This window comes from Eptatretus burgeri, chromosome 15 (genome assembly GCF_056783735.1).
Source record: "Eptatretus burgeri isolate ZD-2024b chromosome 15, Ebu_testis_v1, whole genome shotgun sequence".
Classification (NCBI taxonomy): domain Eukaryota; kingdom Metazoa; phylum Chordata; class Myxini; order Myxiniformes; family Myxinidae; genus Eptatretus; species Eptatretus burgeri.
In genome coordinates, this window is record NC_140975.1 from 4,618,768 (window position 1) to 4,646,640 (window position 27,873).

Here is a 27,873-nt window from a genome sequence, read left to right on the forward strand (position 1 = left end):
ATCGGCTTTTGCCGATATTCTGTATCCGATTAAGCAGACATTACGATCGTGTCTTTATTCAATTGGCCATCTTCATCTTTCGGGGTGCTGGGAGGAGGTGATCAAGGATGATCAACACTGCCAGTGATGATGACGAGGGTTCATCATGGAGGGTTAATCGAACTTGGAAGAGGGACAGACCACGGCGGGAGACTTCTGAGGGGTCACAACCCCCCATAGTGGTTTTGGGCCCCTGCACGGGGGGGAATTCAGGGATGTCTTGTGCCAAAAAGCTCAGATCTGGAGACCTCTTCATTAAGTATAAATCAGTCGACCAATGGGAGAAGGCTATGAAAGTCCAGTATTTTGGTGGGCTCCGTGTTTTGTGTTATATTCCTAGGAGCCTGAGGGAGAGACGAGGGGTCATTTACGGGATTGATCCCTCCATTGAAATTGATGATATCACGGTCAGGGATGGGGTCAGAGTTAATATTGTTGTGGGGCCGGGTCTCGGTGGTGACCAAGAGGACTTGATACCTCCAAGAGTCACGGGTCCTTAGAGGACCCTGAATCGCCAATATTTCGACCACCTGGGATAGGGTCAATTGCCAACTTCAATATACCTAAGTACCCACGCGGCAAGCTACCGGGGAATTCACACCCTCGACGGAGCTCGAGCGGAACGAGCAGTTACCGTGCTCGAACCGTGCGTAACCCGAGCGGATGGTTACCAAGGCTCGTCAGTCCAAATGCACAACTTACTGTCTCCCAATTTCTCAACACGCACTTTGGGATTTGGGACCTGCGAAGCCAATGGCAGAAATATAGACACGAGCTGGAACAATGAACAGATATTTATTCACAATAGGCAGGGAGACACACAGCAGAGTTATTCGAATAAGCAATGCATGTAATGTACAACAAAAAGCACTTAACAATTACTACTTACAGACAGGCCCCACGGACATACACACACACACACACACACACACACACACACACACACACACACACACACACACACACACACACACACACACACACACACATACACAAAAGAAAATGGACCTCTGGGTCTTCAGTCAGTAGAGCTGGACTGGGGTACCTATCCCGCTTCGTGCCGTCACACCGACCCCAACCACCACAGTGGGACTCAAACCCACGACCTTGGCGTTGCCAGCACCAAGACTGCAGACCGCTCGACAACGACCACAGACCATGCTGCAATCGCCACCAGGACTGCAGACCGCTATCCCCCAGAACGCACTCTTGTCGACAACCACTCACTGGCTTTGGATGCCAGGTTGGAAATGTCTGAATTGAAATGTCCTTTTCCCACAAGAAATGTCACACACGATGACAGGTTACTCAGCAAACGCCACGATCTCCGTCTCTCAACGCTGGTCCCGACAACCACACTCCTTCTTCTTCGGGAGCGGCTTCTTCTCCTCACCACTTGCCTCCTGATTGGACGAGGGGTTCTCAGGCAAGTCGTGGCGGCCTCCCGATTGGCTGGGGCGCGCGTGTTGTGCTCGCCCTCCGCTCATTGGCTGGAGCTTCGAGCCGAAGCGATGGAGGCTCCGCCCACGTCCTCAGCCAAAAACACATGCGTAATGGCGACCAGTCGAGTGCAGGAAGGTGGGGTTGTTGTGGTGGTTGTTGGTGGTGTAAAAATCCTAACTATAAAAAAATAACCCATAGCACAAACATGTAATTCCCATTAGACAGAAGGGGATTTATTCTAACTGTACACATACTTATCGACATAACTAATTTGGGACCTGTATGTTGAGTGCGCATGGTTTCCATGTTCATAACTATTGTTACGGTGCCGGGTATCGGCCGCGAGCATCACCGCTAGATGGAGCAGTAGAGTCGGCTCGACCAATCGAACCGGAATTCAGGTCGTACATTTCGGAAAACTCCGGAAAAGTACGGGTCCCTTTCGGACCATGAAGCGTCAATATTTCGGCCACGTGGTACAGGGTTATTTGCCAAATCTTCAAAATACCTAGAGACCACGTGGCGAGCTACCGAGTCTCCACACCCTTGTCGGCTCCCGTACGATACGAGCGGCATAGCTGGCTCGTTCTGTGTGCGATCCCAAACGGTTTGATCGCCGAGTTCCGTCGGTCCAAATGTCCCCTGAAAGCCGTAATCGCTTTTACTATTTCTCAACACGCAGCATGTCAAACCAATATAAGAAACACAAAACGAGGTGATACATTTAACAATCGGGGCATTTATTCAACAAAAATGGGGGGAATTAGGGAAGCACATAAGAAGCAGAGTTATCACGACTCATAGAATTGAAATGCAAATAATGTACAAGGCACTTAACAGTTGCTACTTAAAGGACATGGACACACACACACACACACACACACACACACACACACACACACACACACACACACACACACACACACACACACACACACACACACACACACGACGAAGTGGCTGACGCTTTTATTTCGGCCTTCAGCTCGGAGGATAGTCGACGCGAAGACCAGGACCTTTCTGTCTCGTGCGGCCTTCAAGCGGCTCGATCTGAGGAGGAGGAGGAGGACCAAGGCCAGAGCTAAGCCTAGCACGACGAGGCCAGCAAGACGACAACCACAATGGCGATCACCACGATGAGTAGCAAGACGAGATGTGTGGTCCCTCATCAAGAGCAGTGCCTGCGTACTTATTCACCCTGTTTTTTGGGGGGGGGGAGGGAACGTCTCACCCCTCCCCGCTCTCGATCTGAGGTGATGAGGTCTCTGATTGGCCAAGGGATCCCCCCTTCGTTCTGGGCGGAGCCTCGATCTGAGGTAATGAGGTCTCTGATTGGCCAAGGGATCCCCCCTTCGTTCTGGGCGGAGTCGGAGCTCTGAGGTGAGCGAAGAACGAAGGAGATTTGTTGGCGATATCAAAAAAACCTGACAATAAAAGAAACCCACAGCGCACAGATTAAATTAACCCATTAGACAGAAGGACGGGACCCTGACTGAAAACACATACGATATAACTGATTTACAGGTCCTGAATGTTGAGTGCAATAGGTTTCCAAATCCACAACAATAGCACCTCGGTGGTTCTGTCTTTTGACACCCCAGTCCTTCCCCCCGAAAGTTTTCTTGGGCTATCAATCCTTCACTGTGCGGGGATACATCCCAGCCCCCTTAAGATGCTACAAATGCCAAAAGTTCAGTCACACTGCTCCAGCCAGAAGAGGCAAACAACGCTGCAGCAGATGTAATGGAGAGCACGACTACGGAAGCTGTACTCCTGAAGAAATGTATTGTGTTAATTGTGGTGGTGACAACAGTGCAGCCTTCAGAGGATGTCCTGAATTCCGGAGAGCTGCCCAGGTCCAACAGGTGAAGACGCAGGAGAAACTGTCGAACGCTGAGGCTGTCCGGATGTTCTCCAAAAGGGGGAAAACTTCGACTCCAGTAAAAGCGGTTGAGAGCACGTCCAAGACTGAGTGCCCGGTTAACGTCCTCACCAAATCGCTGCGAGTCCAGACTGAGATGAAGCACACAGAATGTCAAACCGAGAGAGTAACCACCGACGTGGTCACGAACTCTACTAAAGAGGGATTCATCGGTTTTATCACTGAACTAGTGAATTGTCGAGCTCAAGGAGGGAGCAGGTCCGAAACAATCCATATCATCTCCGCTGCAACCTTCAAACACCTGGGCCGGGAGCAGTTTACTTTCAAGATGATCAACAAAATATTCAACCAATCGATCCATAAACATGGAGGGGTAGTCTCCAGGTAGTCCCAGGATTCCCCTGATGATTCATGTAAATAATCCAACGATTAACATGAAGTGTAACACACTAACACTCATGTGTCTAAGATTACTAAATTAATCAGCCATCTTACATCCACACTGGGAATTATCCACTGGTTATTTAAGTAACCTGGTTTAAAAGCCCCAATTGATTGAAGATTACCGGTTACATCCTTCAATGTACTCTCTGAATAAGCGGACTCGATACATTGGGCTCACTGAGCCGGATGTACCTTCGATTCTTTAAATTTGTCTAGAAATTGAAAACGGAAATGGGGCAGACAGGATAAAATTATTATTATTATTACTCTTTTACTTTCCACTCCTTACTTCCATTTTATCATGAAATTCTCCCTTTTGGGCTGTAACCTTGAGTTCGGGTGCGTGGCGTTAATAGATTCTTGCGGCTTTGACTCACCAATAAACAAGTGGAGGAAGAAGATGAAGAAGAAGAAGATGTTCGCGGCTCTGACTCACCAATAAACAATAGAAGATGAATATGAAGAAGAAGAAGAAGCTGAATAGAAGAAAAAGAATAAGAGGGAGAGCAAGAAGAAGTAACAGAGGAACGAATCCATTTGAATCACTCGCTTGTAATGTTTTTTTGTGGAAACAGCTCGCAGGCCCAGTACGTAATTTAAATATATTTTCGCATTAAATATATATATATATATATATATATATATATATATATATATATATATATATATATATATATATATATATATATTACAAAAACTCATCTTGTATATATTGTTACGGCTGTGGAAATTCGCAGAACACCATAAAGGTTCCTTAGATCAGTTATCCCGGTAAGTGAGTGTTCAGATAGGTTTCCCCACCGTTGTTTAGAGGGATTTTTTCTTCGTGTTCATCGGGCTGTGCCCTTTGAGATAGTGTTTTTCTTTATCTATCGTTATTTTGAACCGACATATCTCGCCCACCATTACAACAAACCACAATGCCAGCAACACAACCACCACCAACTACGCCACAACGCCAACCATGCTACCATCGCCACAACAACACCATCACCATTTAACCATCTTCGCCACTACACCAGCTTGCAAACGCCATCCTCCACAGATCATGCTACGACCCTTTCCACGTTCAAAAGGGGTCCGAGAACACGGGCGTAAAAGAAGGAGAAAAAGCAACCTCCAATGGTGAGTGTGGGTTTTTTTTACCACCTTTTTTCTCTGAGGTTGGTGTGACGAGAAGGGCGAGGCGGCTTGCTCGCGATTGGTGGATACGAGGAGTGAGGAGGTCGGAGTTGAGACACGCCCCTTTTCGAGAAGCTTCTCAAAGGAAGGTGGAGCCGAAAACGGGGTGGGGAGAAGGGCGGAACCCCGAGTTATACAAGGCCGCACGAAACGCGAGGTCTGGTCTTTGGTGTGGTGGTCGTCAAGTCTTTGGTGGTTTCGCCGTCGGGTGGTTCATCACTCTCCTGGCTCTTGGTCCTGTGGTTCATGCGCTATTGGTCCTGTGGAGCGACCTGTTCGTTGGAGGAGTGAGACGATAGAAAGTCCGGGCGATGCACCGGAGACGCGGACTGGAGGCGCAGCTCTGCCGGCTGGGTGGCGCGAACTTGCGCGTCCGTGCGAGGAGCGCTGGAGGGAGCTCGCCAGCCACGCGAGAAGCCCGGGATCAGGCACAGCCACGCTAGCTGCCGTGGGGACGGGGCGACGCGACTCGCCAACCACCGAGGGGGACAGGTAACCTGCATTGGACTCGTGGGCCCATTCGGTCAGCCAAGGCTCACGGACATAAAGATCCACAGACCCCATCTACCTCCCTGCCTATGGGGAGGTCTGTCCTTTTGTTTTTGTATGCATGCTGTGGCGCCGTGTCCTGTTAAGTAACGACTGTATAAGTAACTGTACATGATCCTTGCACATATTCGGTTGTATTGCTTTCTATTTGCCTTGCTTGTACATACGTGCATGATTCCTTGCTTGTGTTGTGTGTAAATAATAAATGCCCTTGCTTGTGAAATGTATCCTGTTCGTTGCATCCTCTATTCCCCATTGAAAATGCCATCTTGCATCGCGGAATAATTAGTTGGGTTTTCAACACCCGGTAAGGAGAATCGGATCCGTCGAGGTCGGCGATAATACCCGCTCGGTTATCACTGTAGAACGGAACGGACCGCTAAAGCGGTTCGTGTCCCAAGCCGACCTGCGGTCCCTCGGTAGGTTACCCGTGCGATTACTTAGGTATTTTGATATTCGGCGAGTGACCCGATTTCGCGCGGGTAGAATGCGGACTGGGCTGTGGTGAGGTTAAACCTCCACCCGTGACTGATTTCTGGCGATAGTTCCAGGAGGGACACGACTGAATTGTCCGTCCGGTGGGCGACGCGGTTGCGATTAGAGGTACGAATTCGCGGCGGGCGCGAATTCGTAACAATATATATATATATATATATATATATATATATATATATATATATATATATATATGTATATATATATATATATATATATATATGTATATATATATGTATATATATATATATATATATATATGTATATATGTATATATGTATATATATATATATATATATATATATATATATATGTATATATATATATATATATATATGTATATATATATATATATATATATATATATATATATATATATATATATATATATATATATATATATATATATATATAGTATGTTCCCAAAATTCAGCCAAAACGGCACAGGAAAACGAAAAAACTTTTATGCCACCTCACTCACCATTCCCCTGCGATGTGCAGTATCCAGTTTCGTTCCAATCGGGCAACAAAAAAATTATTAAAAAATCAATTTCCGATTCATTCCAGTTTTGGTTTAACGATCCATGAAGCGCGAGGACAAATCATGGAGATTGTGTTGTTATTCCTCGAGAAAACGGTTCACCGAACGATGACTCCTGACGTAAATGGTCAAATTTCCTTCAACTTCAACTTTGACCTCTAAATAATATTAAAATTTTGGGTCTCAACGGGAACCCAATAAATCACGGGTCGTCCAGTTAATAATAAATCTGACATGTCGACAGGACGACCTGTGGAGGCAGAGATGGGATGTTGTGGAGGTGTTTTGGTTTAACATTCCTTGTATTACCTTGTGTGTTCCCTTTTACCTGCGAGTACTTTAGTCTTGGTTTGATTCTCACCCCGACGACATGTAAGCTGTTGAGTGGGGAGGGGTGTTGCATCAGTGAGCATGCGTCCCTCGAATGGACGTGAAAGCCGGATGTCTCGTCTCCGTACGTAATATGTAGATGTTCCCAACCAAAGCTGTTTTTGTTTCATTTTCCCAAACAAGGCCCACATTGAGTGATCAGCCGAAAACGATGCAGAACACGATCTCGTACAAAGTTAATGAAGGATTCGGACGAAACGTGGTGCTCGAGTTGGGTGTGTATGTGTATGTGTATGTGTGTGTGTGTGTGTGTGTGTGTGTGTGTGTGTGTGTGTGTATGTGTGTGTGTGTGTGTGTGTGTGTGTGTGTGTGTGTGTGTGTGTGTGTGTGTGTGTGTGTGTGTGTGTGTGTTCGAATGTGTATGAGTGTGTGCGTTTGGGGTGTAACTTTTTCCCATCTGAGCTTTTCTCATCAAATTCTCATCAAAGCTTCACTTTGAGAACGTGGAGAAGAGAAATTAAATTAATAATTTGGTCAAAAGGTCAGAGGTCAAGGTCGCCGAAAATCGTCAATATTTAATTTATTTATTTGGCTGTTTTCGTCGTGTTTGGAAAAAGGAAGAAGAATAAGCGGAAGAATCAGCAGTAAGGGAATAAGAAGCAGCAGCAGTAAGGGGAGAAGAAGAAGAAGCAGAATATGAGAAGAAGAAGAAGCAGTATTTGGAAAGAAGAAGAAGATGAAGTAGAGGAAGAAGAAGAAGAAGGAGCAGAAGAAGAGGAAGAGGAAGGTTACCGACATCAAAGCGGACACGGACAGACTTTGTATCTTCTGTTTGTTTTCACATCGATCTGAGCTCCACGGCTCGTGGAGGAACTTGTACATCATCTACCTGCAGACAAAGCCATAAATAGACATCAGGGGTGTGTTCAGTTACCAAGCAGCTTGTAGATCGCTCGCCAAGTGGCTTAAGCACTCAAGCAAATCCCCCAACGAAACGGTTGCTAAGGAACGGCCGGCTTGACAAGCTCGATCAAGCCGAAAGGAAACAGAACACCCCCAATGTACCTGAACGTGAATTTAACGGATATTATCGTAAACATTAATAAACAAAACATGTTGAGGTTTCCCATTTCTTGTGAAGAATAAAAATACAAACCACAAAGTGTCCGTTTTCACGGATTTGTTTACCTCGCATTGTGACGTCATGAGTTAGAGCGTTCAACGGAAAACGTTTGTCGCGTCATTCGTGCGGTGTTTGTGGGGTCTACAGTTTGGATCACGTTCATCAGAGGGTCTTGGTGAAAATGACGGATCCATCCCGAGGATTGCTCATCCTCGGCTTTACGGTTCTGAGCCTCGTTTGCCGGTGTACACCTGCACCGATTTACCACACAGGTGAGAACACGTTTCTCTCCCCATTGTCGAGAAGGAAGGGGAGACTCGTCCATCTCCCCAACTCACAGGATGGACTTGTTCCCCTTCACATTTGTTACACACCCGTCATTTTCGTCCTCATCACCTCATGTTGACCTGTGAATTGTCGGAATTTCTAATGTCTCTCCCATTGGCACACACACACATACACACACACACACACACACACACACACACACACACACACACACACACACACACACACACACACACACACACACACACACACACACACACACACACACACACACACACACACACACACACACACACCCGTCGTGTGTTTCACATCATGGATCCCACGTGACTTGACACCTTGGATACAAAATGAACGGTGTTCCCCTCTCCCCCCCTCCCCACAACACCTTCCAACGTGGAAACATCTCCAAACTCATAATTGGTTCGTCTGGTCCCTCTCAGTGTGACGTCAATGGAGACTGAATGGAAAAAGTAAATAATTAAGGTTTCACCTCTTGTTTCATTTTCTCCATTGTTCGTCCATCGCTGTCATTGCTTTCATTGTGGGTGTGGGTTGTAGTGGGTGTTCGTCCATCGCTATCGTCACATTGATTGTGGGTGTGGGTTGTAGTGGGTGTTCGTCCATCACTATCATCACATTGATTGTGGGTGTGGGTTGTAGTGTGTTTGTCCATCACTATCATCACATTGATTGTGGGTGTGGGTTGTAGTGTGTGTTTGTCCATCACTATCATCACATTGATTGTGGGTGTGGGTTGTAGTGTGTGTTCGTCCATCACTATCATCACATTGATTGTGGGTGTGGGTTGTAGTGGGTGTTCGTCCATCACTATCATCACATTGATTGTGGGTGTGGGTTGTAGTGTGTGTTCGTCCATCACCATCGTCACATTGATTGGTGGTGCAGGTTGTAGTGCGTTGTTATTTTAGTTTTGTCAATTTCTATTGTTTCATCTGAATTCAAGTTCTCCATTTGTCCTTCTCTCCAGATTATGAAGATGTGGACAAGATTAAGGTTGCCAACCTGTTTGTGATCGATCCGGACAGAGAGGGAGACAACACAGTTGTGGAGATTGAAAATGATCATTGCAGCCCCTTTCTTGTTAAAAACTTGAACAAGTTCATCGCTTGCCTCAAAAGTAGATCTCATGTTCAAGCAGGAGAGGCAAGCGATGTGAGAACACTCATGAACAATGGAATCACAAAGAGGTCACCGTGGGTTCCAGAGTTCACCAAAAGGTTCTTGAGCCGTTCGTCCATGAGGCTTGAAGCGACGTCTCCACATGAACCTCAAGGTCCAGCCGTAGGAAGAGCAGCGCTCCAGGCAAGAATCAGGCCGTTGGTACCTTGGGGGAATCAGGAAGGTAACGAGGCTGGTGATTCACCGTTACGTGTTCAGATAGGTAACCTCTACCTCTTTGAGCCTCATGAAGTTGAAGGAAATGCAGTGATACAACTGGATGTGGACCCTTGTGAAAAACTTATTTTAGGCCCCTTCAGTGAGTACTTGGACTGTGTGAAGAAGTATTCAACATTTAACACTGAAATACCGAAGCAGGGAACCAGACAAACATCCCATTTCCTTAAAAACGAGGAAACTCGAAAAGCCCTTCACAGTTTGAGGGAACCAGGTACTCAAGGCTGGAACACAATTCAAAGCCTCTCAAAGGAGGATCGACCAGAGAAAATACCTTTTCAAAATATCAGAAACTTTGCCAATGGATATTCTGGTCGACATTCTATTGCTGCCCAAGAGATGATCACATCACCAAGATCTCACAGAGTACTTGGGAGAATGATGACGTCACCAAGATCTCACCGAGTACTTGGAAGAATGATGACGTCACCAAGATCTCACCCAGTACTTGGTAGAATGATGACATCACCAAGATCTCACCGAGTACTTGGTAGAATGATGACATCACCAAGATCTCACCGAGTGCTTGGTGGAATGATGACGTCACCAAGTTCTCACCGAGTAGTAAATAGAATGAAGACAAAGGGTGTATATCCCAAATGGAATGGTGCTCAGGTACCAAGGAGGAAACCTCCATCCCTCGTGCACTGAAGAACGGTGTTCAGAACATCACGGTCTCAGGTTCCAGAGTCAGTCGTTCCGGCTTATCATTCCACTCGAACGGTTTACGATCGACCAAGTGGAATCAAACAGATGCTTGTTCAACGTTGGGCCTCCAGAGGGCGACGAATGAAAAGGTCGACATTTCCGATACAATGGCAGTTGAAGAGGAACCCATTGACTCCATGACGACGATGGACTATCTCAGTAAGTATGCTTGTCCAACCTTTTCGGGATATAATGAGAAATATTACCCCGGGTCAGTTCTGCTCGATCAAGCCTGTGAGATGCAGGTGGCCGATAGATCCCTCACATGTAAGCTGTTGTGTGTGCGCCAGAAGTTCAAAAGTTGTACTTCCTGTTGCTCACAAGAGTGACATGCCAAGACCTTACTCATTGAGCTTTGGATATTTATTCTAAACTTGCATCTAGTTACTCTTTAACTTGGCAAATATTAGGTAGCAGATAGGTTATGAGTTTAAACAAAAACTTAACCTTCCCTCCATCAATAAATGTCAGATTTTGTACCTGCTGTTCTGCAAGGGTAACCTGGCCTATTAAGCAAGACCAAGAATATTCAAGGCAACAAATGATTTTTCAATGAAGGGAACGTTAAGTTTTCATGTAAACTTATAATGTGTTTTACAAACTACCTTATTGATGTCGTCGACCCATGAAGGACCCCGTATTTACACCACTTTATACAATGCATCCAGTTCGGAAAATACACCTTTGTGTGAGGTGGAACAGCAGTTACAGATTGGACCTCCACTTGGAGCAACCCGAACCAGAAGTTAGCCGTCCATTAGTGAGCCGTGGCATGCCTTTCCAACCCACTCCTCAGTGAAGAAGGAGTGATACAGTGAGTGTACGCTGGCTAACAAGAGCAAATCACTTTGGCTAAAACTTCCCGGATAACGCTGCATCTGCACTACACTGGAAAATGGAGGAAAAGAGGCACGGACTGGGTATCTTTACAAAGCAAACATTTTTTTTATTAAAAGGGCGAGGAAGGGTGTGTGGCACAATAAACAAGGGATTTAATACATGAAAATTCATACAGTAAGAAAAGCAAGGATGGGTGATGTGCAGCAAAAGAAATGTTATTTACAAAAGCAAAGCGACACAGTGCAGAGTTATACAGATGGAACACTTCCACAGACTTATCTATGCTCACACAGCAGGTGTAATCAGAAACACTTAGAAGGAAAGTTATATCATTCAGAGAGAGGAGAGAAAGTGCAAAGTGGTTTTGACCTATTGGTTATCAGGTGAGCTCGACAGACCCCCGCAAACCCAGTCACGAAGGAGGGGGAAAGAGGAGGAAAACTGACGGTATCCAACATGTGTGGTTGGGGAGAGGTGCACGTGGGGAGTGCGGTGATGTGCAGAGAGGAAACTGGAAAAGGTGCACATCAGAGGGGCCGTCTTGAAAGGGACAACTGTTCGGGACTTGCGCAGGTGATTGCTGATGCTCCTCATATGAGTACCTATCCACAGCAGACGAGATGGAAAATAAAGAAGAAGAACGTGTTGGAAGATTGCCCTGTAACGTGTAAGCAAGTCTGTAAGTGTTTGAAGTTCTTGGTTGTAATGACTGTGCTCGGCCTGGCACTTCAATCTCCTGCTCGTCTCGCACTTCATTTTGATAGCTCCGTTCCGCCCAAGCTCTGACCTGTTCGCTCCACTCCATTCCGCCTCTCACCACGAAGGCAAGGTTTTGTCATGTGTCTATCTCTGGCCGTTCAGCCATGACTTCTCTGTGCATAACGCTCCGCACTTTATAGTTCTATGGCAAGGGAGGAGTTTAAAATCAGATGAAATGGGGCAATGGGGATTTCCCAGTGCCCCGATTGGTGCACGGATGATTATGATTGTGTTGGCCACACCCACACAAGAGTACGGCCATGAAAACGGCCCCATTAGCTCCAAACCCTTCAAAGAGCTTGAGCTCCGAGATCAATATGGCGCTGGGGTATGCACTTGCACTCTTCAGCCACGAACATGCGCTGGACACCGAATGGGGACCGTAATTGAGTGGAGCACGAGGGCGATTCATATGATGTTGAATGGAGTTCTGTTCACATTCGTGCTCTGAGTTTGATGCCTGAACATTCCGAGTCTGAGTGCCGGTCATTGTACATTGCACTCCCTCGTACCCCATTTGCCTGAAAGGGAGTGGTGATCGTGGAGGGGTGGTGACTGTGGTTGAGGCATTTGTAGCGGCAGCATCGTGGTGAGTTATGGCATGGTGTTTCTTGGTGGTTGAGGCATCATGATTATGATTATTCGTTGTGGTTGACGCAGCAATGGTGAATGTGAATGAGTTTGGATTGTGGTTCAAATGTGTGATAATTATAATAAAGGTGTTGGGAGGTTGTATGAATATGGTAGCCCTGGGGTTCAAGTGTCGTGATGGTTGACGTGAAGCCTCTGTTGGATAATGGCACGCAATTTAAATGGGGAATTCTGCATGTATGCAAATGACTTGCCCCTGTTGATATGGTCTTTGGTATGCAGGCATGTGTGAAGGTAAGAGAGGTTCAGGTGTGGACAAGCAAAGCAACATCAGTGAAGAATGGAAAGAAAAGCCTGCTGAAAGCCCAAGCAATGCATGTGAACCCATAAACCCATGACACAAAAGAAGAAGGCCTTTTTAAAACGAATACGAATGAAATATCGATCTCGGGAAATGCAATATGTTGTGTGCAATTGCCTTGGGGAGTGACGGTTTTGCAGAATCGCAAGATATATATATATATATATATATATATATATATATATATATATATATATATATATATATATATATATATATATATATATATATCTTCTTCTTCTTCTTTCGGCTGCTCCTGTTAGGGGTCGCCACAGCGGATCATCCGTATGATCCGCATAGTGATTTGGCACATGTTTTACGCCGGATGCCCTTCCTGACGCAACCCTGGTCGCCTCTTACAACACAGGGATATGGTACACCTATTTTAACCGGGGTATACACCGGCCCAGTATACTGGTACTCATTTCGCCGACCTCGGAAGGATGACAGGCTGAGTCAACCCCCTGGTGTATTAATTCAGTGGCTCAATGGGACTTGAACTCAGGACCTCTTGGATCCCAAGCCGCTGCTCTAACCACTGCGCCAACACCAGGCATGCAAGATATATATATATATATATATATATATATATATATATATATATATATATACCGTATTTTCACGACCAAAAGGCGCACCGTGCCAAAAGGCGCAGTCTCAGTTGTGTGTGCCGTTCCTGTATTTGACACACACATAAGGCGCTCCTCACGATAGGGCGCGGGTTTTATATGAATATCCTCTACTACGTACGTCCGCCGTACAACAACACACTCACACAAGCACACAAGTGTGCGTATTTAAAAATAGATCGTCCATCCAGCCCTTTTCATTTGCCTTGATAATGACGCCTGCTGGAAACGTCTCTTTAGGCAAAGTCTTCCTCTTGAAAATTACCATCGGCGGCAGTTTCTGTCCATCGGCGTGGCAGCCAAGCACAACAGTAAACGAAGCCTTCTCATACCCCGTTGTGCGTATCGCCACCGTGCTGGTTCCCTTCCTCTCCACCGTGTGACTCACCGGGATGTCGAACGTGAGCGGCACCTCGTCCATGTTGGTGATGTGGCTCGGCTGGATCCGTTTGTCGCAGATGTGCTTGCTGCAGTAGGAGCGGAAGTTTTCCATCATTTCTTGATAATCCGCCGGACGTTGCTGCGCTATCGTAGTCCTGGTCCGGATGGAAAAATGGCACCGTTTCATGAAGCGAAAGCACCAAGACGGACCTCCGTGGAAATGTTCGATTTTCATTTCCTCCGCTATCGATACTGCCTTCAGTCGGATCGTGACCGTCGAAACGCTCCTCCCACTTGCTCTTTGCTCAACGATCCACTGCTCAAGTCTTTCCTCCAACTCTGGCCACCTCGCCTTGTTTCCACGGAAACTCAGCTGCGTCTTCTTCACCTGTCGCAGCTCGTTTTCCAGCTTCCTCCACTTTCGAACCATCGACTCGTTGATCTGGAAATTCCTCGCCGCGGCTCGATTCCCATGTTCCTCCGCATAGCTGATCGCCTTCAGTTTAAACTGAGCTTCATAAGCGTGTCTCTTTGCCATTTTCGGGGTTGTTAAAACAGCAATGTTCTGCATACCGCACATACCTGTTCTTTTATACATAAGCCACGCCCACATTTACCCCCAGTTCTAATGTTCACAAATACGTCCGCCTTACAATGACGAAACACAAAGGGCGCACTGCACTATAGGGCGCGTCGCACATTTTGACAAAAATCTAAGACGTTTATATGCGCCTTATAGTCGTGAAAATACGGTATATATATATATATATATATATATATATATATATATATATATATATATATATATATATATATATATATATATATATATATATATATATATATATATATTGTTACGGATTTCAGAATCCGGTCTGATGAATACATCCACACATTCAGGTCCTCAGACAGTTATTTCCTTAAATGCATGTTCAGATTAGCCCCATCCCCATGTCTAATGGGATTTTAAATGTGATGCGTTGAGAAGGATGAAGAATAGATCCCCTCTCTTCTGGGAAGCTTTTTTCTTTACGACAGACACATTTACACACATTTCTTTCGCGAACTCTGATGCGCGCCCTTATTTTTCCTCAGCAACGTTTATGCACATGTTTTTTGCGAGCACTGACCCCCACATTTTTGGGAGCGCACGGGTCATCATGTTAACCGTGCACAAGTGAGGTGGGGTGAGCTTTGGGCAGACTCTGTGCCGCCGAGACGGCCCGCAGATATAAAACAAATTGGAGGTCCGTTCTGAGGTGAGAGAAGTAAGAGGGGAGAGAAGTGAGAGGAAAAGGGTGAGAGAAGTAAGAGGAGAGAGAAATAAGAGGAGGAAGAAGAGAACCATAAAGAAAATCAGAGGAAAAGGAGGAGGAAGCATGCAAGCCCGCAAGTGAGCAAGTGAGCGTGTGGTGCGCGTGTGGGTGTGAGCAGCGCCGACAACGTGTGAGGCACGGGTCGGTCACCAACATGTGAGGCGCGAGTCAGTCATCGACAGAACGTGTGGGTCACTGGATGTCACAAGTTTTGTGAAGTGTGTGGAGCTCCCTGTGTCGCAGCACCAGGATCTAAACCCGCGACAGACGATCTCGATGCCCTCCCAGACGTCGACTGTCATTCAAGGCTGTTCGCGAGAGAGTGCACGGCAAGGCTGGGTGCTGGCGACGAACGTGACATGCACACACACATTTCAGGACGTTTTCACTTCACGGACCACCACTCTGTGGTGAGCGAGACGATTATTCTCCCCCCCCCGCATGATTTGTTGGCTACCCTTGTCTGCGTTTAGCTGTAGTTAAGTCAACCCCCCGATAAGCATCTGCTCTTTTTCTCTTTCCTGGCATTTTGATTGATTTTGTTTTGAAATTTTTTCTTTATTCACCTCAGAAAATAAAAAGTTGTTTTTATTTATTTATTTTATTATAAATATATCATTTGTCGATTTCCAACCTGTCTGTGTTTGTCCTTTCCTTCCACTGGTCTAGCATTGTCCGAACCGAGATAGACTGGGAGGTAATTACCACAGATTTGACCAAATATCGTCAGCACAAACCAGCGGTTAAAACGCTCGGCCGCCCTTATTAAAATATAATCAGATAACATTGGTGCTTTGCCGAGGGCGCGCTCCCCACTCAGGTAACCACGTGACCTCGAGTTAAACGGAATAATTAGACGGTGGACACTGGAACTCATGGTTAACTGTGTGGCGCCCGTGGTTTTAAAACAACCCACTGTACCACAACGTTAATTGTGAGCGGTGGCCCCAGGTCCAGCTCTTCCGAGGACAACCGGGGACTAATCCACCTTAGTGACAAGCTGGTGTCTCGGTACCCGTGGCCGCAACAATATATATATATATATATATATATATATATATATATATATATATATATATATATATATATATATATATATATATATATATATATATATTGTTGTGGCTGACGAAATTCGCAAACCACCATTCAGGTCCCGTAGGTGAGATATCTCTGTAAGTATATGTGTAGTTAGCCCAAACCCGTTGTTTAGAGGGAATAAATGTCATTCATTCGGGCTGCGACCCTTCAAGATATCCGTTTTTCTGTTCTATCTTTATTTTGAGCCAACCACGTCTCAACAGCCATCACACAACAACCACCAACCACAACGCCGCTTCACAACAACAACAACAACAACGCCAACAGCCACGACCTTTACCGTCACATCTCGCTTTCGCAACCATCACATCACCGCCATTCCCGCGCCGCTTGTGGGCACCGATCCTGGACTCGTACAGGGCGCGCACCGAGCAGCGGGTGCAAAAAGCGGCCTTTCCGAGAAATCGGATCAAGAATGATTCACGCCCACTTCTGTTCCGTCCTATCAGCGAGCGTGGGGCCATTTGGCCCCGCCTCCAGGCGCGTTGGAGTATAATCGATATATGCAGATTCGAGGATCAGGAATGATTCACGCCCACTTTTCCTCTGTCCAATGGGCGAGCGTGGCTCCGCCCCCGAGCCGATCCTGATCCAAAAATCTGCATATGGTTTCTCCTGTCGCACTATAAAGTGCCAAGCGCGGGGCGAATCGAGGAAGAGTTGGAGAGTTGTGGCGGCGGCGAAATCAGTCGAGAGAGTGTCTGTCGGGGTCCGGAGAGTCTGGAGAAGCCAAGGAGCTTTGTGGAGGTCTGCGCTCGTGTCAGAGTCGGGGAGCTGCGGAGAGGGGAGGCCGGGAACGCGGTCGAGGTCGCAGTGGAGTCGCTCGTCGCGGGACCCAAGCCAGCCAGATATCCTCTTTCCCCCGAGCATCAACAACCCCCCCCTGTTTCCCCCCGCGCTGAGATAGTGTGAGAAGGGGGCCCCGTTCCCACCCCATTCCAGGCAGTGCCAGCGAGGCCCGCGGAGTCGGGGCGCCGCCGCCATTTTGCGGCTCATCACCAGATGGGTAGGCTCGACGCGGTCTCGGCCCCAGGCCCGTCTGCCCCCTTATCGTTGAGGGTGGCCCCTTTTTCTTTTGCTTTGGAGTATATGTGTTGTCGGCGCCGTCTGTGAAGTAAAACTGTGTAAGTGTTGCCGTGTGCTCGCGTAGTCGGTAGTAGATCTGCATTGTGTTTCTTTTGTTGCAATTGCTTTTGGTGCGTAATTGTTGTTTCTTCTTTTGTTACATTTGCTTTTGGTGCATAATTGTGGTAATTGTATATGTGTGCTTTCATTTTGCCGCGGAATAAATGTGCTTTATGTTGAACTGTTTCTCCCGTTTCGCTTCGTCTTTTCTCTAATTGAATCTCCATCTTACTTCACGTAAAGGGTTGGTCGTGGGCTAAATATGCCCGATAATTAATCGGAACCGTCGAGGTTGACGATAACACCGCTCGGTTATCCCGATAGTACGGAACGGGTCGCTTAAAGTGGCCCGTGTCCGAAGTCGACCTGCGGCGATGTGCGATCGCCCGGTCTACCCTCCGTGTGGGTACTTAGGTAGGTCGAATTTTGCGACAACCCTATCCCACGCGGGGGGCCGATTGGCACGATCGTGGTGAGGCCGAAAGGCCCACCCGTGACTAGTTCCCGGCGTTAGTCCGAGAGGGTCATGACGGGATTGTCCGTCCGGTGGGCGACGTGCCGCGATTCGAGTTACGTGGCCGCTCGCACGCTGGCGGGCGTGAATCCGCAACAATATTATATATATATATATATATATATATATATATATATATATATATATATATATATATGTATATGTATATGTATATATATATATATATATATATATGTATATATGTATATGTATATATATATATATGTATATGTATATATATATATGTATATGTATATATGTATATGTATATATATATGTATATGTATATATATATATATATGTATATATGTATATGTATATATATATATATATATATATATATATATATATATATATATATATATGTATGTATATATATATATATATGTATGTATATATATATATATATGTATATATATATATATATATATATATATATATATATATATATATATATATATATATATATATATATATATATATATATTGTTGCAGTTCTCAGAACCACATGCATACAACAGATAGTGTCCCAAGACAGTTATTCCATTATTATACGTGTAGATAGCCCCTTTCCTTTTGTTTAGACTTTAGTGGGACAAGGGAGTGCGTTGCGATGATCTAATAGCTATGGTTGCTTAAATCATTTTTTCCTTCATTTCATCCCTACTCTTCTTCTTTTCTGATTATTCCTGAGGTAAATCGGCCACGTGCGCCTTCGCTGTAAGGTAGGGCCTTGTGGAGATCAGCGTGTGCAGCGCCGCGGTGAGGCATCTGCTGCACAGAGATCCTCGTTCCCGGGTGAGCCCTAAACCCGGCGTGTGCGGCGAGTCATGTGTGCTTGGCAGTGCGGGGTTGTCGACTCGAGCTTCCGATGGTCTGGGGAGAATTGCCGGTTGCATTAAAAAGGCATGTGAATAAATACCTCTTAAGAGGCTGCACGAATGGTGTTTTTCAGGGTACGGCAAACACGGCCAGCAAGACACCCACGCTGCATGAAACGCGTACGGAGGCCAATAAAGACGACTCCACGTAATTTTGGCAGGATACGAGTGTGCGAGTAGAAGCGGCTTGTTCCTTTTTTAACCTCAATATCCGACACATATTGGTGTTCACTCCGTGCACACGCTAGCAGAGTCGTGTGAACGCGAGCACGGGCCACGTGCGTAATGGCGGAACCGCGCACTGTATGGAATGTGCTCGAAAGCAGACACGTACGCTACTCGTGAAACGTGCATGGATTTATCCATGGTGATGTACCTTCGGTCCTCGCTGGCAGCAGTGGATTCTCCACGGATGGTGAACGTCTTCTCTTCTCTACGGACAGCAAAACTGCAATCGAGCCGAGGAATGTACAGTGCGGGCCACGAAGGCACGCGCGAAGCGAGCACATTGATCGATGCTGGTCGAACGCCTGAGCGGGCATGGGGGACCCTCGACCGGTCGCCCGGGCACGGTCCGGGGGTTTTTGCAGGATGATTCGCGTGCCAATTTCGGTGTGGGCGATTCTTGTCATGTCATGGGGTCGGAGCGCAATATGTTCACTGTCTGGGATGGCCTTGCCGGAAACGAAGTGAGGCGGTTTCTGGCCCAAGCTGGCGGGCCATGTGAGGGGTCGGGGCCAATCGGAGCTCCCGATTCAGGTGATGATGTTATGATTCAGGGTGGCCCCTCCCCCCAAGCTGCAAATCCTATAAAGGTCGGAGAAGTCCCTCCGTCTCTCTTGCTTTTTAAGCTTCACCGCCACGACGCGCCTCCTGCTGCCCGGACTCCGCCTCCTCATCTCCGCCCATACGACGTTGACCCCACCTGCCTACAACTCCGTCCTCGCACTCTGGACACCGCCCCTTCTCGACTCAAGCTCCTCCTTTATGGTGCCCAATTCCTGGTTCTAAACTCCCTCTTCATTGGGTTTTCTGTGTCTGTGTGTGTGCGTATGTGTGTGTCCTGGCACCTGTCTGCCTAAGTAAGACTGCAGAAGATCGTTATTATTATTGTTATTAATTTCGCGTTAAGTCTGCTCTGTGTCCCCTTTTGTAAGTTGATTGTAAATAAATCATTATTAGGAATGTTCCCAGCTCGTCTTTTTAGTTTCTTTCATTGATCCAGTATGGTCCGAATCCCAGCTTAGCCGGGACTTTATTCCCAAGGATCTGTTCCTGTGAGCTGGTACATCCTTGGCAGTGTCGCTCGGCTGCATCCGATCCGGTAGAGTGATCCGGTTCGGACAAGCTGTACCGAGGGCGTGTTCACCAGTATTTAAACCATGTGATTAATTAGGTAACCTGATTAACCCATAGACGGGAGGACCCTATATCACGTGGTTGAGTTATTGGCGTCCACTGTCAGTTAAGCGACCTGCCACGTCACGGAATTGTACGTGTGCGATGGCCTACAATTCTGGGGATTCTGGTGGGAACAGATAGCTTCCCCCACCTCGTGGTCTTCTCACCCGACCTCCCGGTCCGCAACAATATATATATATATATATATATATATATATATATATATATATATATATATATATATATATATATATATATATATATATATATATATATATATATCGAAATGTGTGGAGATTGTTGAACTGCATGGCAAAGAGGCTGCTGTGCTTTGTGGATTATGCGTTCTGACCGTGTTTAGACTTAATCCTTCACTGATGCTCGCCATTACAGCCATGAGGTACGATTGAAGCCGGTGTAAACAGCGCCAAAAGAAAGTCTACACCCCCCTTTCAAATTTTTCACCTTTTGTTGCCTTAAAGCCTGGAATTAAATTGTATTAAATCAGACTTTTTCCACCTTTATTTACACATCATAACCCACAACTTCAAAGTGACAAACTAATTCTACAAATTTTAGAAAATTTATTAAAAATACAAAACTAGAATATCTTGGATGTATAAATGTCCACCCCACTGAGTTAATACTTGGTGGAGACACCTCTGACAGCAATAACAGCTGTGAGTCTGTTGAGATAGGTCTCCACCAACTTTGCACACCTTGATTGGGCAATATTTACCCATTCTTCTGTACAAAACTGTTCAAGCTCAGTCTCGTTGCGTGGAGAGCGCTGATGGACAGCAATCTTCAAGTCATGGCACAGATTTTCGATTGGATTTAGGTCTGGGCTCCGACTGAGCCACTCAATGACATTTATCTTTTTGTTCCTAAGCCACTCTGGTGTAGCTTTGCCTGTGTGGTTCGGGTCGTTGTCATTCTGAAAGGTGAACTTCCGTTCCAATTTCAGCTTTCTTGCAGAGGGCAGCAGGTTTTCCTCTGGGATTTTTCTGCATTTTGCTCCATCCATTTTCCCTTTTATCTTGACAAGTGCCCCAGTTCTGTTGATGAGAAACATCCCCATAACATGATGCTGCCACCACCATGCTTCACATGAAGGATGGTGTTCTTTGTTTGGGTGATGTGCTCTGTTGAGTTTGTGCCAAACGTAATTCGTTTTGCATTTTGGTCAATAAGTTCCATCTTGGTTTCATCAGGCCACAAAACTTTTTACCACACGGCTTCAGAATCTCCAGAGTATGTTTTTTGCATACCTAAAAGGGGACTCAATGTGGGCTTTTTGAGTAATGACTTTCTTCTTGCCACCATACTGTCCCTGCCAGACTTGTGGAGTGCTTGGGATATTGTTGTCACATACACACAGTGACAAATCTTTACCATAAAGGCCTGTAGCTCTTTAAAAGTTGTCCTTGGTCCCTTGGTGACCTCTCTGATCAGTCTCCTCCTTGCTTGGTGATCCAGTTTGGAGGTACGGCCTGATCTAGGCAGGGTCTTAGAGGTACCATACGCCATCTACTTAATAATTGTCTTGACTGTGCTCCAAGGGATATTCAAGGCCTTTGAAATATTTTTATACTCCTCTCCTGATATTGTTGTGGGGCCGGGTGTCAGCGACGAACACGACCGCTGGGTGGAGCATTCGAGTCGGTTGCACCGAACACCCGGAATCTAGATCATGCTTCGCAGAGAACTCCGAAAGGCTTGGGTCCCTTTCAGGACCGTGAATCGCCAATAATTCGGTCGCGTGGAGTAGGGTTAATTGTCAACTTAAATATACCTAAGTATCCACGCGGCAAAGCTACCGGGGAATTCACACCCTCGGCCGGCCTCGAGCGGAACGAGCCGTCACCGTACTCGAACCATGCGTAACCCGAGTGGATGGTTACCGAGGTCCGTCGGTCCAAATACACAATTTACCGTTTCCCAATTTCCCAACACACACCGTGCTAAGCCAATGAAAGAAGCACAGAAGCGAGCTGGTACATTCAACAATAGGGGTATTTGTTCTGCAATAATCAGGGAGGGGAAGCACACAAAGAGCAGAGTTATCACGACTATAAGAAATGCAATGTACAATGAGCAAAGGAAGCACTTACACAGTTGTTACTTCAAGCTGGGCACAAAGACACACACACATGCCCAGAAAAACATGGACCTGTCCACCTCATGTGGTTCTAGATGATCTTGGGGTAACGGGACTCGAACCCACAACACGAGGTCACTCCAAGCACCAGGTACGGAGGGTAGCGTCGGGCGTTGGCACGCTCTTCCGGCTTGCAGGCAGGCGACTCGAGATGATCTCTCGAGATGAGATGGTTGACCTCTTGTAGTTATGCGCAGACGAGACACCTCGGATGCAGTCAGACGCAGACCAGACTGAAGCGCGCTCGAGCAGATGGGACAGAAACGCGCGCTCGAGCAGACGGGACAGAAACGCGCGCTCCAGCAGGCCCGACTCGCACTTGAGTAGAATGGACGCGCACTCCAGCAGACTGGACAGAGACGCGAACTCGAGCAGACTCGACTGAAACGCTTCGAGCCGACGGGACGCAATCATTCGTTGCTCCTTCTCCCCTTCCCGGGCGCGGTCCTCTCCCGTGGCCTGCTCCCATTGGGTGGACGACGCGTCGCGGCTCCGCCTTCTTGTAAAGGAACGCCCCGGCTCTGGTCTGCTCGTCGCTCATTGGCCGGAAAACGACGCATACCCTTGTTTGGTGCGCAGCTGAAGGAAACCGCTTTGTGACCATATACGGTGCGAATTCCACACTGAAACGCATACCGCCTGAGGCATGGAATTCCAGACACGCCCGCATGCCGCAAACGCGTGAAGAATGCAGAGAGCAGAGTGTTTTTGTTGTTGTACGTGATGTAAAATGTGGAAATCCTATCTAGCAAAATAATCCACAGTGCACGTACACTTAATTCCCATGAGACACAGGGGACAGATCCCTTACTAGAAACACTTACTTATCGATATAACTGATCTATAGGACCTGGATGTTGTGTGCAGTAAGCTTCCAAATTCGTGACACTACGTCCCTTTCCCCAACTTTATCCGAGAAGTTTTTGAAAGCTCCTTGGTGCTCATCGTTTAATGCACGACCCAACAGAGGATACCAACAGAAACAGCTGATTTCATTCTGAAAAAAATCACAATCACAACAATTTAACACAGGTGGAGGCCAATTAACTTGGTGTGTGATTTTGAAGGTGATTGGATACACCTGAGCTAATGTATAGACTTGAGTGCCACACAGACACCATCCTAGTTTGGAGGTGGTGTCCACATAATTTATGCACATGACGTCACTGTCATGTCATCAGGTCAGTGTCCTGCTTTTGTTTAAAAAGAATATATATATACACACATAAATAGGGTTTAACACTGGGATCTCAGTTGCATAAGCGAAGTGTTGAGATGTGAATGCCAAACACAGAGACCCTTGTGTTGAAATTATTTCCTTTGGCTTCACACATTCACATACCACAGATAAAGATGAACAATGTTTGTTTTGTTTGAAACATGGATTGTGATTGTATCGGTTTGGCAGTAATTTATCAGGAACAGAATGCATCTCTTTCCCCATATACAGGATCACTACATCCCATCATCACCGGCTTCTGTGACTCGACTGTGCTTCTCCTCGGGATTGTGCTGCTGCTGTGCACTCTGTTTCCTCTTTACATGGAAATAACACCTGTAAGGAGTTTTCATTCACACTCCTCACAAAATGGGAGCATTCACAGGTAAGTGTTTGCCGCCCAGCCTCAGTTTTCAGGATTTTCACCACAGGTAGTGGTCTTCCTGCACAGTCCCGGATGAACACCACTCAGTGGTCCAATCACCTATCCTGGTCCTTGCTTGCTGGGAAGCTAGTTTTGTGATACCTTCATTTTTGAATGTAGGGCGTGACTTGTTTTGCAAAAATGTGGGCAGGTAACATGCATCATTGTCCTTGGTTTCAGGTCAGACAAGAACCTTCGAACGAGCCAAGGCGTCTGCTGCTTGTCCTGCTTTGACGTCACATGAAGGGAGAAGGAAAGCCTAATTTGGCATTCTGCGTGCCACTCCTGCGACGTCCATATTGTTGTTTGGCAGCATTGATTAGTGTCCAAACACCTTGTGTCGATATATCATGTATTTCTTTTCAATGTGACAATAAACATTTATAAATATGTAATAGGGTCATGCAATCTGTCTGTCTGTCGAGCTGTCCAACCCTGAAACACTGAAACACTCCTCGCAGAGAGAAAATATGAAGTATAAGTTGTTTCAAATGAATCCAAGCTGACAGTAAAATTTATAATTAAATTACAAAGTTGAACACAAGAGATTGCATTTTTACACATAAAAAGGGCAGAAAATGCAAACTTTAGAACCTCGAGCCTCCATGGTGGATGGCTTGGACATGGTGGGGAAATCCGAGGGTCTCCACCGTCTCACAGTGACGTCCAAACCGGACTCTTTCGTGGGCTCTGAAAACGTATCTCTCCCCAAGAAACCAAATCAAAGCCATAAACCAACTCACAGTATCAGTGTACCATTACAGCTGTGGAATAATAAACTGGCCCCAATCAGAAATCAACAAGTTGGACATCAAAACAAGAAAACTCCTGACAATCCACAAAATGTTCTGCAACAACCAGTGCATCCCGAGAATGTACCTACCGAGACGAGAGGGAGCGGCCTGATGGAACTCAACCAGGTGCACATCGTGACGAGTGTCGGACCAGCTGAGTATGTGAGATGTTCAACAGACTATCGGATTCAATTTGGAAACAAACATGAACACAACAAACCTGAAAATGTATCCCTAACTCACCTTGGAAGGAATTTCCAAAAACAGGTGTGAATCGAAGATACTGCACAGGAAAATGAAACAGCAACAAATACAGCCTCAACAACTGGAAATATAGACAAAATAAATATATACAGTATAAAGTAAACATCAACAAATAAACACCAACAACTGGGAGAACGACAAAAGAGCAGGGAAATACAAAAAATAATTGGACCGGGTTGGGATGGACAAAGAAGGCTCATTGGAATGGCTGAGAAGAGGTGAGCTCAACTGGGACGGAGAACGAATAATCTATCTATAATTCCAGCAAACTCTGTGTGTCTGTCTGTCTGTCTGTCTGCGATCGCCGTTTCTCGACGACCGCCGATCCGATCTGATTGAAACTTGCCAGGAATATTGCCGGGGACCCGTGGATGTGCCTTTTCAAGGTTTGATATTCATCGAACGAGCGGTTCACAAGTTACGGCCATTTTATTGCTTTTTTCAGTGTTGGAAAGGTGTATATATCGCAGCTGAAGTCTCGTTCCACCTTATCACCTTATCATGCCATTTTTTTCCCAAAGATATCTCAGAATAATGATAACAGCATATTCATAATAATAATAATAATAATAATAATAATAATAATAATAATACTAACAATGACCAATTTCTGTCAACCAATAACGACCTCTATATTGTCTGTCAACCAATAATGACCAATAATGTCTGTCAACCAATGACAGGACACGGTGCTATGACATCACGAATGACGTCACAATTAATGTTTATTTATTTATTTATTGTTTTCCCCAAGGGTTTGAAAGGTCTTTTTTAATTGTTGTGCTTGGTAGACATTTGTGAATACATTTACAGAGAGAGGGGCGAGAGAGGAGGGGGTAGAGAGGAGGGGGAGAGAGGAGGGGGGGGGGAGAGAGGGGAGACAGAGGGGGCGTCACAATTCTTCTTCTTCGTTTGATATTACGTCACAATTGACGCTGGGGACCTGAGTATGTTTCCCAGGTGTTTCCCAAGTTATGGCCATTTATGATACGGTTGGTCCGTGAGAGAGGGGAGGTGAGAGAGAGGGGGGGTCACAATTCAAGAGAGGGGGAGAGAGCAGGGGCGAGAGGGGGACGGGAGAGGGGGGTGAGAGTGGGGGCGAGAGAGAGGGGTGAGAGAGGGGGGGGGCGACACAATTCTTCTTCTTCTTCGTATGATATGACGTCACAATTGATGCTGGGGACCTGAGTATTTTTCCTAGGTGTTTCCCAAGTTATGGCCATTTATGATACGGTTGGTTCAATCTAATTGAAACAATGCCCCAATCCAGTCGTCGTTTACGAGAGCGAAGGAACGAAGCTGCACATAATGTCACGCACCTACAGGTCCACACCTATGGGCCCGCACTAGCAATATTAAATGCCCAAGATCAAGGACACGATAACAATGGATTTATGAAAATGGCGGGACTGATCCAGATGGGCAAGTGGAGGTTCTACAAGACAGAAACCAAAAGTACTTGTCACCTGCTTTCGTGATGTAAAAAACAATGAGAATAACTTTATAAACAACAACACAACAAAGTGTACAAAGTGATTCATTGCCGAAACTGTAAAAATATCAATTTCCCAGTTCCAGAAAGCTCATGGAAATATGAACTAAGGGCGATCGTTGAAAATAATGACGTCATTGAAATGAGAGCGAGAGAAGAACCTTCAGAGTTTAGGCTTTATTCCATTTGATTGGAGCCGCTTCTGCGGGCACATCAGGGGATACAGGTTCAGCTAGGAGTACATGAGCAGTAACGTATACATGTGCAGTTAACCATGGCAGACAATCCGCGTAAGCACGGAGTTCGATATAATCTCCATTCTCACCAGTCAATGAGCACCTTCAGTTAACGAGCATCAAGTGGACAGCCGATGTCAATAGCAATGCCCCGGGGACAATCACTCGTGCCGCAGAGACATCCCCTTATACGCGAGACGCACAACATGTGATCCCGCGTCATGTCCCTCAATTCACGTTAATTCACCACATTCTCCCCACCTTTAAAATGTAACTAGGGGCCCATCTTACACACCATGATTGCTTTAGCACTATAGGAGTATACATTTCAAGCAACGCGGACTAATAGATCTACAGAAGCATACATGCCAAGCAGTGATTATTTTGAGTTGTAGGAGCATGGAAATGAGCATCGATATATGATATAATGAGCATATAGGAGCATGAGCAGCGAGAATGCCGATAATCCCCTTTACAGATTGAGTCGTCGAGGGGGCCTTATTCGTCGACCTCTCCGGGAGTAAACGGCAGTTTCACTTGAGGGAGACTCCCGATCCTCTTGGTGAGCCTCGACTTGTGCCGGGGATGACTCCTCGATCGCTCTCGGGTGGAACGCGGCAGCCCCGTCGCCTGGCGGAGTTCCTGGGGGGGAAATGTCAGAAGGAGGAGTACCAGAAGGTGGTGTACCGGCGGGAGGAGTACCTGAGGGAGCCAGATGGCGAACCGACACAGTGGTCTCCCTGCCATCCGGGAGCCTGACATGAGCATACTCTGGATTAGTGTCAATGAGTTCGACCCCCTCCACCAGCGGTTCATACTTGCTTTGTCGTACCGGGCGTTTCATGAACACTGTACCGGGGTGGGTCAGCCAGTTGGGCACCGTTTGACCGTCAACATAACGTCGTTGGTGAGTAAACATTCGTTCGTGAGGAGTGGCATTT

The 27,873-nt window shown here is 46.3% G+C and overlaps 1 protein-coding gene across 2 annotated transcripts in view; it reads left to right on the forward strand.

Moving 5' to 3' along the window:
* The first annotated feature begins 7,660 nt into the window (after nt 1–7,660).
* Nucleotides 7,661–27,873, forward strand: part of LOC147011357 (uncharacterized) — a 64,265-nt gene continuing 44,052 nt past the window's right edge. The window contains exons 1-4 of one of the 2 annotated variants that reach the window (XR_015051544.1): nt 7,661–8,300; nt 9,308–10,602; nt 23,954–24,107; nt 24,327–25,233. The gene's annotated coding sequence lies outside the window, so the exon portion shown is untranslated. Of the gene's footprint in view, nt 8,301–9,307; nt 10,603–23,953; nt 24,108–24,326; nt 25,234–27,873 lie in introns of those variants that run through there. The other variant, XR_015051545.1, reaches the window with a different exon arrangement.